At 43.6% G+C, this 21,468-nt stretch overlaps 1 protein-coding gene across 3 annotated transcripts in view; it reads right to left on the reverse strand.

Annotated features, from left to right (window-relative positions):
- The window catches only part of Aff3 (AF4/FMR2 family member 3), a 471,135-nt gene that overhangs the window by 210,394 nt on the left and 239,273 nt on the right, over positions 1-21,468 (reverse strand). The window lies entirely within an intron of this gene.

Consider the following 21,468-nt stretch of genomic DNA (forward strand, 5'->3'; position numbering starts at 1 on the left):
AGCCAATGGAGTCTCTGCAGGTCAGTGTGTCCTAAAAGTAAGAGTCAACATTAGGAGCTGTCTGGACTTTGGTAAAGCCACAAGTTCCTCTTATCCACCTCCTCCATTTGGCTCCCAGGTATAATGCCCTCAGTATGGAGGGGCCGGACACAGATCCTGGTTTTCCGTCAAGCTGGTGACAACCCCCTGTGAGAAGCAGAGGTTACCTGTGTTCTGGAATGCTGCCCTTGTGTGCTCCTGCTTCAGGAAGTCAGGAAGTAAGTTCATGTGAATCATAAGGTGCTTAGTCTCACTTAACCAGCGTGGGTGCTGTGTATGCGACCATCACTGCAACTTTAGGGTGGGAACCCTTCCCTTACGCCCCTCAGAGCGAATAGGAAGAGATCAAAACAGCTGCCTCTGAGAAGGAGGCCGCAAATCTCCTCTCCCAGAAGTTGACCATCACCTTTCCACTCTTCCCATCTTTTCTCAACACCATTCCTAGGGTACCTGTGGAAACGGCTCTGGAGTCACCTCACAGAATGAACCAAGCAAACAGAGCAGACGCGAGATGTAATGCAGAACGAAGAAATAGATATCCTTGGGGGTGTCAAGATCACTGGTGACAGGAAACTGATTCTAGAAAGCGAGTCAAATTTATCTGATCCACCAGCAGGCCTAATGTAGGGCATATACCTTATGCTATAATGTCTGTTTGTTTTGATGACCACGTCACAGGTACCAGAACACTATCTTATGTGTAAGAAAACCAAGGATGAGGAACAAGAGCTGATGATGACTAAGGCATGTGATCTGTTACAGAAACAAACTACCACCTTGAACCCCTAAGCTAATGGCAGAACCTCAATCAATACATTCAGGAAGGACCACAGAATCAATGAGAATAATTTAACAGAATTAAGAGGTGGCTCTAGAAAACAAAAATAAGAAAGTACACATAACTGCAATAACTACCTTATATGTTGCTTAGCAACAAGATATAAAAATGACATATGATGTCACGAACTTAGTTCCCCGAACAGAAACAGCGCCCTGCCTCAGCAGTGCTATAATATACCTTCGCCAACTGGAACTCCGCGGAGACTATTAGCGCTGCCATTTTCCATAATGCACTCTCTTAAACAATCATGTGTTTTTGTTAGTGCATTAAAACACTGGATTTACTTAATGACTACACAGTGATACTACAGCCAGAGAAAGAGAGGGGTTTTATTCTGTTTGCTTCTGCAGATCACAGGTTCATTCTGTGGTCAGGTGAAGGCAACAGGAAGTGAAGGGTATGAACACAAACACAGGGTGACAACAGGGAAAGGAATGCTTTTTGTCTGTGTGTGTTGTGAGGGTGGATGGGAAATAATGTTTCTCAGAGATTTTTTTTTAAATCACAAAAGAGACGTTTCTAAAAATTAGACAATTCTAAGGCACATCCTAGGGCATGGGACGGAAGGTTTGGCAGAGGGGGAGAGTAACAGCAGAGGGCTTTAGGAGAGATGCAGAGTTGATCAGGGCGTGGGGATTCAAGTGTCCTGTTCTCAGTGGCCACCAGGCAAGGTGGGGACAGAAAGGCTTTTGCTTCTGAGCCAGCCGGAACCCCCAGGGAGCAGGTGAAAGGGGGGGGGTGTCATGTTCATGACTTCATTGCATCTTGCTACGGCTTTCAGCTCATTTAACAGAACCAGAAAATAAGCGCAAAGGCACTATGTGACTTATCCAGAGACACTCAGCTAGCAAGGTATAAAGCTAAAATTCAAAACCCTGTCTGTCTTCAAAGACACCGCACACCTGAGGCAAAGTGGCTACTAAAGAGTGGCTTTGTGGGGGATGTTCTGGGAGTCGTCATCGTTAATGTCCTAGGAGCACAAGTGAGGGAGAAAAGCTACTTCCTCTCAATATGCAAGAAAACAAAACCCATCCTCAGTAAGTCCTGCTAAAGTAAACTGTGTGCACACTGGACTCACAGGCCACTGACTTTTGTGACCTACCTACTCACTGTTATGTGTGGTCATTAACTCGTTTAACATAGGACTGGGTATTCTATTTTAAGACAGTTTATTCAGGACCTCTCCAGTAACTTCTGAGAGACACCTTATGGTTAGGATCAAGGTCATTTTATTGTATGAAATCCCCAGGGGGTGGATCTACCTCATCCACAGTACTGTCTCCGTGGTGGAGTATAGTAAGTGCCCAAGAAGCACGGCCAGAAGAACCTCATAGATTCGGAGTCCAAGACCTTCCCAACACACTGTGATGGACAGTGGTTTCTGGTTAAGGCCCTCTGGGATGTGAATCAATATTAGTATCTGTAAAACAACCTCACAGATGATAAATAAACCAGACCCACTGTCACTGCATGCTATTCTAAAGTGGAATGCTTGGGAGAACAGGTGATCAGAGGCAAAGACACCTCAAAGGCAGCTGAGCATCCTCCCAGTTGCTATGCAACCCCAAAGTCCTGCATATCCCACTGCTTCCCTGGCCTCTACCCTCACCATACCTGTTCCCTCACCTAGGAAATCAATTCAACACTTACACTGTCAAGCACTCACCGAGTATTTATGAGATACCCACAGGGCACAGAGCTATAATAAACTTATTGCTTACTTAAGTCAGGAAGTAAAGTGACAGCAAAGCAGGGGATTAGTCAGAATGCCTGGGCAAACCAGGCCCAAGAAGAAGCTGTAGGCTGCTAATCCTCCAGCAGACTGTGGTGAGACTTGGCTTTGGCTGTTTCTAAAACAGCACCGGACAGACCATGTCTCTCTGCACTAGAAGCTACATATATGCTGCTTCCCATCTCTGAGGGTTACATCGCCTCCAACCTAGTGGGCTAAAGCAACACCCATTTTCTGTCCTGGAAGCTCAGGGGGTGAATTTACTCTTTGTCCCTTTGAGCTCCTAGAGGACACACGTGTTACCTGGCTTATGACCTCTCCTCTATCTCCAAAGCCAGCAAGACATCCTCATGTTCCCTTCTCTCTGGCTCCCTCTTTTTCTACACTACTTTAGTTCTAAGGATCTTTGTGACTACATAGCATTCAGAAGAAACTCCAGAGCCACCTCTGATTCAAAGTGAGCTGATTAGCATCCTCAATTCAAGTCCTCACCTTGGAACCTAAACACGTCCACATGTTCTGTGTTCTGCCTGAATTTATCTACTGAGATTAATGAAGGGCCATGTATTCTATGGGGATGAACCAGGGACCTTGATAAGACTGTTTATTCCTCTGAGAACTTAATGTTCTAAAAGAAAGGTGATAGATACGTAAAATATTGCTTGTAATCCTAAACAGCTTTATATCTAAAGCATGATTTACAGTCTACAAAGCACTTTGACATCCATCCTTCTTGTGAGAACCTCAGACCTACTTTGCAGGACAGGTAAAGAAGGTATGATTAGCTCTGATTTATAGACAAGAACACTGGGTTGAGGAAGAATTTTTCATAAGGCCATAAAAACATCAGGTTCCAACCTAGGGATGCAGGCATCTGATCCAATGCTGTTTCTACTCCCTACTCTGCGAAGACCTCATGGCAAGTGTCCCAACAACCAAACCAGAGGTCCTGTTTCCTTTCTCTGAATAGAAAAGGAAAAAAAAAGAGATGTGAGGCTATCCAGAAACTTCATGCGAGGTTCCAGGCACAAGATTCTTCATCAATCAGTTTAGGGCTAACCCCTAATCCACATCATGGATGGTGACAGGATTAGAAGGGCTGCTTCTACAGAGTCACTGTGAGGCTGAAAATAACTGGAGATGTGGTAAAAAGACATCCTTGTTGTAGGTTTCCAGTCTTTGCATCCCTAAATGAGGGATACTACATGGTAGCTTTGGCCTTATGTGAAAAATGGTTAGTAGCCATACACATACAGATACACTTAAATCTCGCTATTTCTTATAATGTTTCAGTTATGTTTGTCACACTTTCATTTCCCCACAAAGCTTCATCATTTATATGGAGAATCCATGGTCAGAAATGTGTTTGTTCTATCTTTGATCTCCCAGGGATATCTCTTCTTTTAGATGGAGGAGACCTTTCTAAGAGGTGGCATGATTAGTAAAATGAGACCAATCAATGACCAGGTAAGATACGTAAAGTAGATAGCAGAGGAATCAGTTGGTGCCTATTTTTTTACTCTACTCTGTTTTTTTCTTTCCTTTGGAGAAGTGGGAAACTTAAGAGGCTGCCTGCAGTGGCCTCTACGTGAAAGAGATCACTCCTGAGGTGAGACATTACTATCTTCTTTCCCACAACCCCTGAAGGTAAAACATCTGCAGAAACTATAGATTCATGAGCACCTGCTGGCCCTTCTCGATAAAGCCACATGGGACTCAGCAGCGAGCAGCCTCTGGCCACAGCATCTTTTCAATGTAAGACCTGCTAAGCCCCAGGATCCCCAGATGCTCAGTGTACACATCCTTCATGACTCTTATTGGCAAAGGATATGGAAAGAGACAGTCACTGACAGAAAGGAAATATGTAAGTGTAAACACATAACGAGAAGTCGAGTGTGCCTCTCTTAATTGCCTAACACAATTCCCACTACGTGCATAAATTGCAGTTCCCATTAACAACACCATGAATAATAATCAGTTTACTTTCTGACTTGTATCTAAATATACCTTCTATATGATTTCATCTTTTATGCAGCTGTTTAGAAGCAGAACGTCTAATTACAGTTCCTATTAGTCAACATTAATTTTTCCCCCTTTTGCCATGGAGCATATGTAATGACTGATTTTCTAAAAACAGAGTTTTTTAGCATATGGAACAAATCGTGTTATTATTAATGCATTCCCAGATGACTCTGCATTTCAATTCCCTTAATTATTTAGTCATTGCTGATTATGTCTTTTTACCATTCATTATCCCATTTCTTGCAACACAGGCATTTTATTCATTAAGTGTCAAAATGAAAAGCTTGACCTCCAGGAAAAAAAATAAAAAGATAACCAGGAAAACTGACATTTTTTAAAGGCTGGAGTGTCCACTCTTGAACGTTTTCAAGTGCACGATGACATGCTCTGTGCCAGCTTTTCAAGGGCATCCTTAGGTACTAGTGCCAGTGCTGGAGGCGGGGGCAGGAGGTGGAGCAAGAAGGACGGTGTGGAGCTGCTCACAGGAGACATCACAAACGATTAGGCCGTGACCTGAGCTGTTCCACCACGATCTCACTTTAAAGAAAATCACGATTTGTGTAGTCTTTTGTTAGACCTGTTTTATTCAAAAGCTAACACGATGTTTCAAAAATAGTTAAGCGGCGCTGAGAAGCCCAGGACAAGAAACATTTACTTAAATTAAAAGAGAACGAGCTCTTAATGAGGATTCATTGTGTCCGCTGGCTGATCCCACTGACGTTATAAAACCCGATTTTGACCCTGACTATTTAATAAGGCTTGGGTACTGTGATCTCCATGCAGATGCTGGCTCATTATTTCTGTGAGGTCTGTGTACCCCATCTGAAACCAAATTTACTGCAAAGATAAAACAGCAAAGGGAAAAATATGAAAGGAACAAGATGGTTGAGAATGTGAGGAAGCCAAAGGAGATGAGGCATGTCAGTTTTACCCAGAGCCTTAACAAAGCTGTTAATTTGGGACAGAGGAAATCATAGCAAGACACCTCTGGGCTTCCCCAGCTAGACGGTGGGCACTATAAAGCAGCCTGCCCTCATGCAGAACAACTGGTAAACCTCTTATAAGGCGTATTTATCTTGTTGCTAAACGTGAACCCAGAAGATGGTGCCAGAAATGAGCGCTACTGAGCATGAAGCTATGCTAGCACAGACAAGAAAAATCAAATAACCAAGGAGACTGCGTGAGGCTTGCAATGAAGTGATTGGAAGGGAGGTGCACTTTCTTAGAGAAAGTCGCCAGAGCACTATGATACCTTCCCTTTGCCATATGTGGTGAAGGGAAGGAGCATGGCTCGTCAACATCTTTGTTTCCTATTTCCCAATCTTTCATCTGGCTCTGTCCTATGGTTCTTATCTCTCGGGTGACATCGCTTGTGTTATCTTGCATGCTGTCTACCTCTTTTTGTAAGAGCAGCGTGTTCATCGTGGTCATCTAGATGGCCTGTTTTAAAGGTCTATTATTTGTGTCGTATCAGATTCGGGTGGGGGAACACTGCTTTGTTTCAATCCCCCCCTTTTTGGATGCCTCTGCACAGCCACCCTCCCAAACAAGCACATTGCTGTGTCAGTAGGCACTGAAGTAAATACATTCTATGCTCTGCAGTGAAACCTCCCTCCACTTGTTTTTTGTTTTATTTTGTTGTATTTGAAGATCTGTGTTCATGTTTCCAGGAAGCGAGATACATGTGAGTTCCCTCTGGGACTTGCAATCTGTCTCCCCCGTGGCTCTGAAACTTTCCTTTCTACAGCTCTCCTGGCTGCACCCACTGTTATTTTGACTCAGTGTTCAGGAGTCAGGTGGGAAAGGTATTGTCTATGCTCTGATTTGCTACTCATGTGACTTTCTTAAGCATTCTTCTAGCCCACTCTCCAGGTGGGAGGTAATGCACACTGCACATATTCCGCCCTTTTCCAAGGAGTAGAACTCTGAGTTTCCCCGTCCTTCCCTAGTAAGGTAGGCTTCCATCAGAGTCCCTTAAAATGCACTTCAGGTACTCCTCCTGCTTTTGTATCCTAGGATAGACAGAGGAGATGTGTCTGTGTCTTGGCAGAGGCTAGTAGCTGTTATTCACCACCCTCCACTGTAGAGGGATGGCTCTCCAGGCTGGCCTTCTGTGTTCTTCCTGCAAGCTGAGGTTCTGATCAGGAGGAGATATAGAGGAGATGGGTCTGGATGGATGTTCACAGGTGAGGTGTCTCGGGATTTTCCCAGGTCTTCCCTACAGGTGCCATAGGGGGCAAACCTTCCAACATGAATGGCCCCGTAACTGTGAGTCCACATTTAATCTCTAGCAAGTATTTCAGAGTTTCTAGTTGGGGTTCTCATTGGTATTGTGGCCTTGATTAGTGTCCCATGTACACAACACTCAGGTTGTCCTGTAGTCCCCCTTTCTATGGTTGAGGCTGTTTGCTCTGCATCTTGAGCTCTCTCTCGAGTTTTGTAAAAAAAAAAATCATTAAATCGTTAATGTTCTGGTCCTCTGCTTTTCTCCTGCTCTCACAATGGGACTGGAGCTCCTACAGGCAGTCAACTCTAAGCTGAAAAATTACTACTATTTCTGGGGAGAACTTTATCAAGTTCTGTGCAGTTAATTTCCTTTGATCTCTACCCCTGACAGAGACATGCTGACCACTGTTGTGTCAGAAAAGAAAATCAATCATAAGACACTATTTCCAATGCTAACTATTCATTCACTGTTCTTCACTTTCAATGTAAACACAGGTTAACATCATTAACTATTCACACAGATGATTCTTCCCATCAAAGATAAAGCCAACCTTGGTAATTTTAGACACTTTTTAGTTCCTATGAACACATGAATTTTCTATAGGTAAAATTCTGCCTCTTCCTTAAGAGACAAAAAAACAAAAAACAAAAACCCTATCAACTACCTGCCAAAAATAATGGTCCACCAGGGGGTGCAGTCTGCATTGATTTCTTTTGCAGTCACTCAGTGGTTCAAAAAAACCACTTCGCAAAGTAACATCTTACTGCTTTAAATTTAATTCTAGGGAAGGCTACTCTTTATGTTTTAATGTTTAGCAATCAATTTCAAATGATTTCTAACACTTCCATTTTACAAATTAATGCCAACTTGTAAAGAAACTAAACAAGTATTTAAATGCCTTAGGGAAGTTCACTATTAATATTATTTCTAATAATTAGTAATACTCAGCAAATTAAAACAAATCTAGAAAATATCATACAACTGGGTTTTCTAGACTGAGATTTCCTTATGTGAACTTCATGTCTAATATAGCTAAAAACAGTTGTTTAAACAATAAGAATGTTAGCAGCTAACAGTCATTATTTCCAATATAAAATGTTTATTTTGGTCACAGGTTTACAATTTGGTTTACCTCCAGAAGCATATTTAAAGGATGAAAACATACTGTTAGACATGTTGACTCACTGGGATATGTGAATCTGCAAATTTATCTAGCAGGAGATGTTACAGCCATATGCAACACCGAATGAGAACAATAGCTTTCCCCTGGATAATGTGCACCACACTGCAATCTATATTGGCTCAAAGTCACATGTTTCGTGTGAGCAGCAGAGCTGCTTATGGCTCAAGCTCAGGAAGAAATTCTTACTCTGGCAGCCAAGGGAGCCTGGACTTCAGCACCACAACCTCACTCCATGTCTCCTTATTATCTGCTTTTATTTTTCCCACTCCCAGGGAAAGGAGATGGCTAATCCAGTATTGCTTTTCCTAGGGGTGACATGGGTAGTATCATTTACCAGAGAGCTCCACAGACAGTAGTACCACCTTGGCCATTGTAGAAAACAGACGGGCATTTTAAGGTGTGTTGCTAAGTAACTAGTTATGTATGCTCTGGACCAATGTATAAGGACTATCAAAAGAGTCTCTATGCTTGCAAGGCCCTTTCATGTGATAGTTATGCAACCAAAGTCCTAGTCCTGTATCTCATGAACAGTTAGCAGCTTTTTGTTTTCCCACACAGAAACAGCAAATGCAGCCATGATGTATTTTCTTCAGACTGAAGGGAGCAAGGCAGACCAGATCTGAGAGTCTTAAGGTACTACTTCCACAACAGTTAGCCAGATGTTTCTAAATCTGTTGTTTTGAACAAGGCTGTTTGTCATTAACCACTGGGATTGGTCCCCTAAACACATGCAAACCTGCGAGTGCTCATATCCCTGGTATAACATGGTATGGTTTTGTATAAAACCTACAAATATCCTCTCCTACAGTTTATGTCATCTCTATATTACTTATAGCATCCAACACAAAGTATCATATCATTATATTGGAACCTTTGGGGAATAATGACATGAAACAAGTCTATACATGTTAAGTATGGATGTGGTCATACCAGATCCAACATCACAGCTCACAACAGAGACACGAGGCTGATGACGCCAAACATCAATTACCGTTGACAGCCCAGGATGTGTGGAAGGGTGGAGGCCATGGGGGGCACACCCACAAATCATGCACATTCAGTGAGACCCTGGGTGCATGGGAAGTCAAGTTGTGGAACCTGCTTTCTGAATCCTTCCTATTCTCAACATCCCCGTGGAGTCTGTGGGTACAGAGGGCTGGCTATACTCTCTGCTTGGTATAGAAGGGTCCCAGGATGGACAGGGAGAGACGTGAGTTTAAACCCTGCCTCTTCTTGCTACTCTTTCTACCTCTTTCTTTCCTCCCAGAAGTCAGGGATGACACGAGTGAATATAGTAACCGATGCCATAGACACCCAAGCAACACACATGAAGCCAGGATGCAGGTACCAGTGGTTCCGGTTTCCATTCATGGAGCTCGTCTAGTTCAAAGCCTTTAAGGAGAAGAAGGTTACTTAAAAATACTGACCTGACAGGCTCCTTTCATATTTAGGAGTAAAAGGTGTAATCTGTGCCACCTGAGGGCCTGTGAGTTTTCCTGATACTAAGACACTAGACTTTGGGAGGGGGGTGGAGGCATGTTAAGACCTGAATGGCTGCTAATTTCATTTCCTACATATTCCTTCTAATTTACTGAATATTGCGTCCTCTGCCTTTCCGGTTGATTTTCCTCCAGTGGCATATGCTTCTGCTTTTGATGTGGCACACACTTTCAAAAGACATTATTAAACAGAGGAGCCCCGTGGCCCCTGGAGCTGATACTCTGTCCCCTGCTTATTCTTAACAAATCTCCCTTTGTGCTCCTTTGTGCTGAAGTGATTAATCATTTCACTATCCCACGGCTGCTGACAACCTTTCCAGGCGACTCCAGCTACCATGGCCTCTGCCCCCACCCCCAGCATCAGCGCTTGTCTCCAGCGCTCTAGGAACCTGCCTTGGGGTCTTTATTTCATACACAGTGGGCTCCTCCTTTCATACAACAATACCTAGCTTCATTTTCATCTCCTGTCTCTCTTCCCCCCAAGAGCTCAGGGCTCAGTGTGTGCATGGGGTAGTGATGGCTTCAGTGAGCAAACAAGGGAACGGAAAGTTAAAAAGCCAAGATGATGAAGCTTGTTTTGCAGAGCAGAAGGGAGGTGTTTATCTCCCTGGCCAAAAAGAACCTGTTGCTGCTAGTTTTTTCTGGGCAATATCATTCTCATGTCCCACAATGCCTGGGGTTTCTTTTCTCCCCTCTTCCTTTTTGCCTCTGGTGAGCTTCCGTAGTCTTCAAATGCGCTTTAGTGAAGTCCAGCCTTGGACTCCTAGGCACTTAATCTCTAATTTGGTTCCCTGAGAAGTAGCTGGGGTAGGAGTTGGGAGCTGGTCATTTAAACATAAGTGCTCAACAGCAATTTTAGGTAACTTTAAAGGACCATCTGCTTTGTCTTCTTACAGGTATATGCTGTTGAAGTGAATTTTAAATGCATATTTAAACAGATGACCCAACATCGTTATTCTTACAGATGGGAAAGCTACACTCAGGGAGTGGGTACACATATATGAGTATTCTGAAAATGTTCACCAGGAGCCAATACCAGGGTGATTTAAAGTATAGGCTTTATATGAATAATAAATCTGTACTTGAAAATATTTGCAAGTAGCCATGGCCTAGTGTATTAAATCCAATGCACAACAGATTGACAATAAGTATGCTTCAGTTTCAGGCTTTTTGTTTGTTTTTTAACCTAGGGACATTGTGCATGTGAGACAAGAAGTGAGCTGTATCCCCACCCCTCAGATCTTAATATTTTAGAGCTGACCTCAGAAGCCTAATCAATATTCATAGACAGACACTTGGATAAGAGAAAATAAAACACTACATATTAACTTCATGGAACCACAAATCTCTAGTTATTTAGAGTTACCATAAAAATATGATGAAAACTTGGCTAATAAAAAAAAACGTTACAATAAACAAGGAACTGCCCATCACTTCCCAGGAAATCCCCAGGAGAGAGAAAAGGCTGAGTGTGTGGGGATGAGGAGGCAGGACACAACGTAAATCAGCTTGTGTTAGTATACAACAATCCATTCCAAACCAACTACCTCAGGCACAAGAAATGGCCCAGTTTGCTGAATGATCCTCAGGCAACTAAGGCTTTGAGGAAGGCAGTCTTTCTGAAAGATATCGACCAGAAAGTGGAGGTGCTAAGCATATTTCCCTAGAAGATCTAAGGCACAAACAGGACCATAAATAGAGCCATGGACAAAGGAAGAGAAAGCTTTATGTCTAATAAACATTTAATTTCGGATAGTAAAGAAACCCAACACCGTGCTGCTACCTGTTGGGAAATCAGGGGCTGTGAGAACAGCTTCCTAGAAAACCAGAACAAAGAACGTGCAAATGTGCCAGGCAGGCTGTAAAAGTTCTGAAACCGTCAGAGTCTGATCACTGTTTTCTCAGTATTTACAGTTCACAGCATCCAATGAGCATAAAAAATGGTAAGTTACACATCTACAGGCCGAAATCGGTAGCACTTAATAAAAACACATGAATGCAAGAACAAAGGAAACATGAGTTTTCCTAAGTTTCTAGGTTCAAATGGGCTAAATATCCATAAAGTTACAGGGGTAAAGAATTATGCCTGATTCAAAATACATTAATAGTTATCAGGATACATGCTCTCATTTTCAAGTCCTCCATTTCTTCCATCTTCAAGCTATCATTCTCTCTGTTAGAAATTATTTTTCAGAGATCTGTGTACACACAATGGTAATTTGCAGGAAATCAATGTAATTCTACAACCCTCAATTTGGAAAAAAAAAGTAACAGAGAACACTGCATGTGGTTTTCATAATAAATACAAGTTTTAAATGTGTGCCCTGAGCTGATCGCTCTGGGTGGATGTTTTAATTCTTCCAAGAGATGCTTTGCATAGACCACATTAGCAGTGAAATCACTTTGACTTGCAGCCCTTGATTCCACAGTAGCAACATGCTAATTAACCAAATTATCCTAGCAAACTTATTATCGTGATTTCTTCAACTTGTAAAATTCATTATCTATCAAAATGAAAAACCCAATCTCATAAAAGATAATCAAGACACAAGTGGCAGATACAAAAGCCCTGGGCTTTCCTGGTATGCCACACTCGGCAGTAATAGCTAGATTCCTTTCCAGCTCTGACCCCTGATCACTGGCAGGTAAATTTTCATCTCTCTTGCATTTCTGTTCACTGGATGGTGTATGATGGTTCTTCTACATACATTGTACTGATAGCTCTCAGAGAAGTACTCTTTAAGGGAAAATCACCTCAAACACTTTTGTTATAGTGTGGGAAGATAACAGGGAGAAGAGCAGGTACAAGTAACAAGCATAGGGTGAAGTCATTCATTCATTCATTCCTCTCCATTTGCTCAGCATTTATTAAGCATCTCTTATGTCCTTGCTGTTGTGTCAGCCATTCAAGATAGATGGACCAATGAGAGATAAGAAAGACCACCACGTAGGAAGTGTTATAGTATGAATCCATATTCCTAGGAACACAAACTAGAAGCCTCTATCTCAGAGCCGGGGAAAGAGAGAGGCTCTAGAGAGAGTGCTATGACAAGTAAAAGGGAGTCAGGTGAGCTTGTGACCTGAAGATAAGCAGAGCAGGACCCAGGAGTTGGGCGTGGGGAGAGGGACTGCGGTGGTGACACCATAGCAGAAAAGGAATTAAAGTGTGGGGTGTGGGCTGGGGAAGCATGGCTGTAGCCACATCACAGGAGTTGATCACAAAGGGCTCTGCAAATCACATACAGGGATCCGACTGCCCTGAGCCTGGGAGAGGCTAATACAACGTATGCTTTGGAAAGCTGGTTCTGTCTGAGTTGTAGAGAACTAGTTGGAGGGGGCCTAGATGACAAAGGCCAGTGGGCAGTCTTCTGGGATATCTATGCAGGAAAGGATGGTGCCCTGACCTGAGCGGGGAGGGGGAAAGGGAGAGAGAGAGAGAGAGAGAGAGAGAGAGAGAGAGAGAGAGGGAGGGAGGGAGGGAGGGAGGGAGGGAGGGAGGGGGAGAGGGAGAGGGGGGGAGAGGGAGAGAGGGAGAGGGAGACACAGACAGACAGACAGACAGACAGACAGACAGACAGAGAGTGAGTTTGGGGAGCAATTGAATGAGATGACAGTGAGAGAGAAAAATCCAATATTGTTAGTAGCCATGTGACAGCAATAGTTCAGACTGGAGGAAAGGTGTGAGGCAGAGTTAAGGGAGAGGTGTTCATGACACGTGGAAATATGGGTAGCTGCATGGGTGAGCATGAAATTCAGGAAACAGCTCTGTTCAAGGCATGCATTTGACACCTACCAGCACTTGGAAGCTTTTATCAGGAGCCAAGGAATAGTAGTGTGCAAGGGATAACCTAAGAGAAGACTGGCAGGAGATTAACTAACGACACGGACATCCCAGATGGATACAGGAAGGAAGGACCACAAAGCTAGGAATGATCCTAGAGGGTATAGCTGGGAGAGACGCAGAGAAGCACTTTACTACAGGTGCTGTGTTGAACATCATCCCTCTGCCTCTTGATGAGCATGCTTGGGGTTGTGACATTCTCAGTACATGCTGATTTACAGGTATGGTAGGTGACAGTCTGGCAGCAGAGGGATGAAGGAAAATGGAAGTAAAGTTGATGAGAGGCTCTGTCCCCCTACCTCGGAGGGACAGAGGGGCCCCAGGGAATGCAGCTCTGGACAAAACCTGCTCCTTTTCTATGACACGTTGTTGCTGTTAAACTGAAATACATTGGAACATTACAAGTGTACCCCGAGAACAGGAAGCTAGCAGAGAGATCATGGTTACAAGGCAGTGGAAACACTTGCTGGCTCTTGAGTCAGCTTCAGTATAGTTTGGGACTTGGAATTGGAAGGCAGTGTCAGTCCCAAGTGGGAAGAGAGTACAGAGAAGGTAGGAGGAGTGAGACAGATGAATGCAAGCATCTAGCATCAGTAGTCCAATTACAGAAAGGGGGTGGTGGGTATTTTCCAGTTTCACTCACAGCTGTCCTGGTGCCCAGATCTGTAAGAAGCTGAAGTCAGCCCATCCTAGGACACCCAAGGGAGACACCAGTCTGCCAAGAACAGGGAATGTGAAGCGTTTATGCAAGGGAGGACATACTGGGGGCACAGGAGCAAACAGAGAAGGCAGAACCCAACCAAACACTCCCAAATGCTGGTCATACTGAACAGTTCTTCACATGAAAAGCTTACTCTAAACAGAAAGCCCAGTACATACGGGTGCAACATCTAAAGAGATACAGAGCATATGGGGTGACACGAATTCCATGAAGGGGATGTCAGAAAAGTGTTTCTAAAGAGCTTCCTTGGGAAATGGGGTTGAATTGTGGTAGACTGGTATTTAGCCTGTGTAGGTCCCTGGGTTGGTTATAACGCAAACATCCTTGCCCCCCAAAAAAGATCCCTTGGGAGAAATGAGGATGAAGGTTGAGAATATATTGATGAGGACAAGGTTAAGTACACCAGATGCTCTGTCTGTGAATATTGTGCTGACAATGAGCTCCAGCTGGGGGTTACTTGATGGAAGACAGCATTGTAAGACTGCTGTGATCCTACCCTGGAAGGCAGGTCTGTTATGAACCAGGGGCCCCACCTCCTGCTGCGTGGCATAGGGTTCACAGTGTAGCCTCCATTACTAGCTTCTGAGTATGCTGTTATCCATTCCACACACTTGAAGTAACCCAGGGCAGCTAAGGCCAATGGGCATATGAATCAAGCAGGTACGCTGGTCCAGTAAGCAGCAGGACCTGTCTGAGAAAATGGCCTCACCTCACTATGGACATACAGTCAACATGCTAATACTGGCAGTGATTCTGGGGAGGAATAAGGCAATGCTCTTGGGTGATCTGGGCAGTAATGGTACTAGGACAGGGCTTGGTGAGTTGGACCCGAGGACCTATTTGTAAGGACCATCTGTTTGATGGGATTTCTAGGTCAGAGTGAGAACAGACAATGCCAGGCAGAGATGAAGTGGGCCACAGATGGGGGGGTCTTTATGCAGGGGGTTGTCTGACACTGAGTTTACACACACACAAACACTTCCCAGATACTTCTGCAAGCAGTGTGATCTTATCTGTCTTCACATTTTATGTGCTGACATCACTTTAGCAGATATATTCATGACTAGATGCTTCTTCATTAGTAGCCTAAACCTTCTCATTGCCTTCTAAAACAATAACTCTAAAGACAGCTTTCTATGTTATAAGTTAAGAAACTTTTATTATTTATTATTATGTATATGAGTGCTTTGTCTGTGCACTGTGTTTGTGCCTGGTACCCATGAAGACTAGAAGAGGGCATCTAATCCCTTGGGACTGGAGTTACAGAGGGTTGTAAGTTGCTATGTGGGTTCTGGGAACTGATCCCAGGTCCTCTGGAAGAGCAATGGATGCTCCTAATCATTGAACCATATCTTTAGCCCTGTTATAAAGTTTTCAAAGACCTACGAACCTACATAGTTATTAAACATATAAATGTTCTATGGTCAGTGTTAGGATCCTTGCATAATACTGGCAGGCCCTGGGTTCCAGTCCAGGACCTTAAAAAATTTCACCAGAGAAGAGCACTTAAATGAAACCCACACTGAAAACTAGTTGTGGTGGTTAGGGGTTCAGTTTTGTGACACAGAACATACTTGGTATGTAGAAGGCCCTAGATTCTCTAGCAGTAAACTAAAATTTTGTACAAACATTGTATAATGTATAAATCAGTAAAGGCATACTAACCCCTTAAATGTCTATCATTTCTCTGTTTGGAACTATTTCTCTAACTTTATTTCTTAAATATACGTGTTGTACTACTGTATGATACAACACCAGAATCTAGTTTCCCTAAAACATACAATTTTTTTTAACCTGTCAACTCAAAAAATGAAATAAAAGTGGTGTCTTTTAGGGTGATTTGTATGACTGCCTACTGTGATTTTACATGCATTAATATTTTCTGTTCTATGAAAGGCTGCTCACTTTTTACCACACATGACTCACCTTTAAGCACCCAGTTTTCTGAAACTGCTCGCTCAAACACAGAGAAGGTAAAATAGCAAAGGCAGCCTGAGAGGTTAAATGGGTTATAGAGATGCCAATGTGTACTCCCATGGCCAGCAGAGGCCAGCAAGATCACCACCTCAGCTTCACTCCAGGTCCCACTGGCTTATTCTGGGCTGGAGTCTGCAAGCCGCCTGCCTGGGAGCGATATGCTTCTGAAAGAAACACATCTCTGTTGTTCCCCGTTTGGCTGTCTCCCACTAAATTGCTTCTCCACACACTGAGTCTCTCCTGTGTGCAGCAGGTACCCAGGCGCCAAGCGCGTTGACTACTCTCTGGCTCTCACATAGAAAAATGAAGTGCTTTCGAAGACGCAGTCACTGCTGCAACACTGACATTCCCGAAGCATGTCATAAAACCCTACAACACTACTGCGACCACTGACACTCATGCGCAGGCTGTTGTACCTCCCCTTGCTAGGACACAAACTGTACCAGGTGGTTACCTGACTGACTCTATCAACCTGAAAATGACTACATGGTCCCTAATTGTGCAGCAGACAAGAAAGCTACTGAGAGCAGAACCAGCTTACCCTCGGAATGCCCTGAACCTCAGCGTTCCCGTGGCTGCCATTCCTGCTTGTGGGTGGGGTCAGACCCACCTCTCTCATAAAGACTGAACTCCTTTAGACTCATGGCATAGAGAGTGACCAGATGGCCCTCCAACAAGTCACCTAGATGCCTTTGGCAGGTAGGAATCTAGTCCTTTATACAAGGCTTTTAGATCAACAATGATTTGTACTAAGAATGCCCTAATTTATCCTTGGGTAAGATCATAGGTTTACTTCCATGAACTTTCTATATTAACATATGGCTTCTCTTTCTTTTTTCTTTAAAGACTTATTTACTTTTATTTTATGTGCATTGGTGCTTTGCCTGCATTTATGTCTATGTGAGGGTGCCAGATTTCCTGGTACTGGAGCTCAGATGTTTAGAATTACTGTGAGGTGCTGGGACTTTAACCCAGGCCGTAGCCAGTGTTCTTAACTGCTGAACTATCTCTCTAGCCCCTAATGTCTTACAGTCACTTCCTTCCTTCCTTCCTTCCTTCCTTCCTTCCTTCCTTCCTTCCTTCCTTCCTTCCTTCCTTCCTTCCTTCCTTCCTTCCTCCCTCTCTTTCTTTCTTTAGCCCTGGCTGGACTGGAACTCACTCTGTAGACCAGGCTGGCCTCAAACTCACAGAGATCCTCCTGCCTCTGCCTCCTGAGTGCTGTGATTAAAAGTGTGCATTACCCCAGTCCGGTTTATTTTTCTATAAAAAGTAATGGAATATATTAATGTTATTCCTTGACAGTTCTCTCTCTCCCTGGGTTGATTTTTGTTACTGGTGGGCTATAACTTGCCCTGAATTATATTTTTAGTGTTGGAAACAAATGAAAAAAATGATACAAGAAACAGTATGAACTTTTATAAAAAGCTATTCTGGCCTTCAGTGGAGGAGATGTGACCTGAGCCAGTTCTCCAAATGACCCAAGCAAATCACTGAAACAAGACATCTCTTTGTTTCTCATGTTCAGTAGGCACAGAGTAGCTAATATGTTTTCAACTGGGGCAAGGAGAACGTAGATGTTTGAGTACAAGGCCTCTCTTGTCCCATCACCCAGAGCCTGGCCATGTGATAGGCTGTGCTGATGTGCAAGCCATATGACACTGCTCACAATGCACAAACCTTTCCAGGGATGCTATGTAGTGGGATCTTCAGGTTTTGCGAAATTATGGAAAAAACTGATTTCCCTGTACTCGCCTGAAGGCTGTTCTATTATGTCAGGAAATGGATCCCTAGAATTTAAACAAGTACCACTTATCCCCTTCATATAAACAGAGGAATGCAACTCTATGCAAATCCCCACGAAGGATACCTCACAGCACACTAGAATTAAATTAGTGAGTAAAGAAGATAGCCAAGAAGGGAATCTGTTCAGACGCTGCACTCAAATAGTCTCTAAATTCAAACCAGAATCTCAAGCACTGGCCCCTTGGTTGTTATTATAAAGGCAGAGCACTTTGTGGGGGTGCCCTCAGCAAAGTGTAATCTAAAACCTTCTTGCACAAAACTTGTGTATCCTGGATTCTAGCCCTGCACACCTTCCATTATGTTGTAAACGGCTTTTATTGGCTGAACAAATGTTAATGCCATTATATGTTAATGGATGATGCTATGAAAGGCACCAAGGTATATTATACCATTTGAACCTCCAAGGGTGAAATGTAGGACAACTTGCAGAACTGCCAACATGAGTATATGTCAGACACAAGGGCCTCAAGCGCTTAAGGCCCATCTCCACAGAACTCGCCCTTGGGTACGAGAATTCTGTAATTGTGCACAGATTTATTAGGTCCCAGGATGAAAATTCTCCGAGTAAGAATAAAAAGTAATTGTACATTAGAATGCATTGTAATATTCAAATGATTTGAAAACAGTCACCTCAGCAAAAAATAAAGGAAGGGAGAAGAGGCAGAAGTTAAAGACGCAGTTGGCAATGTGAGCCACAAACTGGTGTGAGTTTAACGGGTGGCGCATGCGCATGGGCTGGCACTTTCACGTTGCCCTCACATGGACATGGGGATCTGTTATAGCAGAATACCTCAGCTTCCTTCCTTCAAACTCTGAGAACTGACCCATCACGCTAAGCATCTACCTGCCATACGTTCCACTCAGTTCTCTTGTTTACAGGTGGAACTTCTTGCCTGGGCCTTTATGCTCTCACTTCTTTGGTTCCCGCCCTCTCTCCTGGAAAATGTGGCGCATCTGCAGTGCTATTACCAATTAGTTCAGCCGGCCGCTGTGAGCTACACTCACCTACAAGCTCGTCTCTGTTCTTTGGATGCTCCGAATGCCCTTCAACTCAGCATGTCTATAAATGGATTCCTATTGCCCTTCTCTCCCCTAAGACGGAAGTAATCCTAAGTGCCCCCACTGCTCACGTTTGAGAGTGTCCCTCCAAACATCTCTCCTCTGCACTCTTTCAATGACTTCTACTCTTCCCTGCTCCTTCTTTTGACCTCTTTATCCCATCTGCCATGGTTGTCAGGATAGGGAACGGAAACTGCCACTCTGACCATATCACCCTCCACCAACCTCATGGCTCCCTTCCACAGGACTTGAACACTCCTGGGAGGCCAGCACTATCTTGCTCCTGCTATCTCTACCCACCAACTTTCAAGTCATTTTGGTCTACTTTGCCCTCATAGGGTTCTCACAGGTTGAACTCTGCCATTTCCTTTGCTGGGGGCCCTTATCATTCCTCAGTCAATGTCGTCGTATTTACCTTCTAACTACCAGAGAGATCAGCCTTAACCACAAGAAAGGTCATATAGCATATGGTAAGGTCACATAAATCCCTGAGTCTGTCCCAGCTGGTGCTATGTATTTCCTAACTGGATCTCTGAGACAGTACTGTCTGCCTGTACTAGAAGGTAGACAATTCTACAAGGGCAAGGGGGCCGCAACTATTTAGCCCACCAGTTTTCCCAGTTGCCTATCCACACAGGATGGACACGAGAACTCCAACTGCCATCATTCTGAGGCATTTTTAAGGTCCTTTGCTTCCTGCACAAGAGAGCACCACCCCTTAAACAGCATGGCTTCAAACAAGTACTCCCAATGACCCTGACCACATCAGGTTTCCCCACATTAGTCACAGAACAGGAAAATTACGAAGAAAAGTGGGCTCTACAAAGGCTATCCATGGAAACAAGACATCAAAAGGACAACCAACCATAGCCATGACTCAGCAAATGTATCACGATGGCTTTCGTGGTTTTCCTTTGGAGGGTTCTTTTGCTCATTCACTTACTTGCTCGTTGACTTTAAATAGGGGCCATAGTCTGGGGGTGGGGTGCTGGTGTGTGACAGATACACAATAAGTATGCTAGGCTGTAAGTGAAGGGAGCCCTGCGCTTGTGTCTGGGGGAGACAATACATTTAGGGAGAGAGGGACAGATGACTATGGAGAATGGAGAATCACCAATTGCGTGAGGCAATAGCTAGCAAGAAAAAAACCCGGGTACCACTGGACACACAGAGCATCCTCTGGTAACGCCTCCATTACCAACCCCTACCGGCACTGCCTGAAGAGTGTGGGAGTTGGTGGAAAAGACCCGTCCAGGACAGACTCCACTACCACTTCTCCAGAACTGGACTTCTTAAGGGCTCTAAGAGGAGGAGAGCTCAAACAGCTCGCTTTCTTTCACACAGTCCCCACATCCAGAGCCAGCGAGTACAACTGTGGAACCCCCAGCCTCATGTGTGGGCACTAATCCATCTACTTCACGGCTCCAGTCCTTTTCTTTGTGCCACAGCTGACTGGAGGAGGGCTGTGGCAGAGGCAGCGCCAAGTGGGAGGTTGTGAGTCAGTGTTGTAAGAAGGTTAGGAGTGGGGCGGACAGGGGTGGGGATGGGTCTGAGGCCTTCGTTAGTTCTCCTCAGAAAAAGTAAAGGCTTTAAATTTGACTGAAGGAATTTGCTTTACTTAAATGGATTTCAGCTTCCTGAAAGTATAACTTTTTGATGTATAAATTATTTAAGGCTTATTTCAATTTCAAGCCCCGTCTAATGACGAGAACAAAAAGTCCGGGGCTGAGCCTGATGGCACACACCCGTAATCCTAGCAATTAGAAAGTGGAGGCAGAATCCTGGGTTCCAGGCCAGCCTGGGAGACCCTGTCAGAGAGCAGGGAGAAGGGATGACAAATGACACATTTCTTCAGAATGGACAAGAGATGATATAAGGAGGCAAGTCTAATCACAGAAAGAGTGGTATACAATCACAGACAATACACCCAATCAAAGGACAGTGGAGGAGTTAGCCCCAACATGAAAACATTTTGAAATATTAAAATAGAAGTTTATCATCATCATATACTATCTGTAGTTTAATCTGAAACAAAATAGACAATGCAGATTTTTAAAAATAAAATATGGACTCAATATAATTAAAGATCAGAAAAATCATTACAGATTTAAAAAGAACTAACTTTAGTTGCTCTGACCAACTTGAGAGTTTAGGAAGATTTATGTGCGAAGTAACACTTTTCTGGAAGGAAAATATCCATCTTTGAAATCAATTTGTGAAGGTAAAAATTGTTAAGTCAAGTAATTATATAATAATACTGTACGGTGTTGGTAATTAGTGAAAATACATGAAGGATATCCAAAAGGTAGGAACATGTTAATGTTCACCTCTTTACAGGAAATGACCATACCATCTAGTGTAATTTATTTTGATGTTTTGCCCAGTGTAGTATCAATTTTCTAAGAACTGTAAATTTTTAGGTTATTTCCTCTTAAAAAAATACGAGTAAAGAAAAAACTATGGGTTAATGGTGACTTCCAGATTATAAGTTAGAACACTCAGAAAAGCCGAACTTGTCCATCTC

This window comes from Mesocricetus auratus, unplaced genomic scaffold (assembly GCF_017639785.1).
Source record: "Mesocricetus auratus isolate SY011 unplaced genomic scaffold, BCM_Maur_2.0 Super-Scaffold_100021, whole genome shotgun sequence".
NCBI classification, from domain to species: Eukaryota; Metazoa; Chordata; class Mammalia; order Rodentia; family Cricetidae; genus Mesocricetus; species Mesocricetus auratus.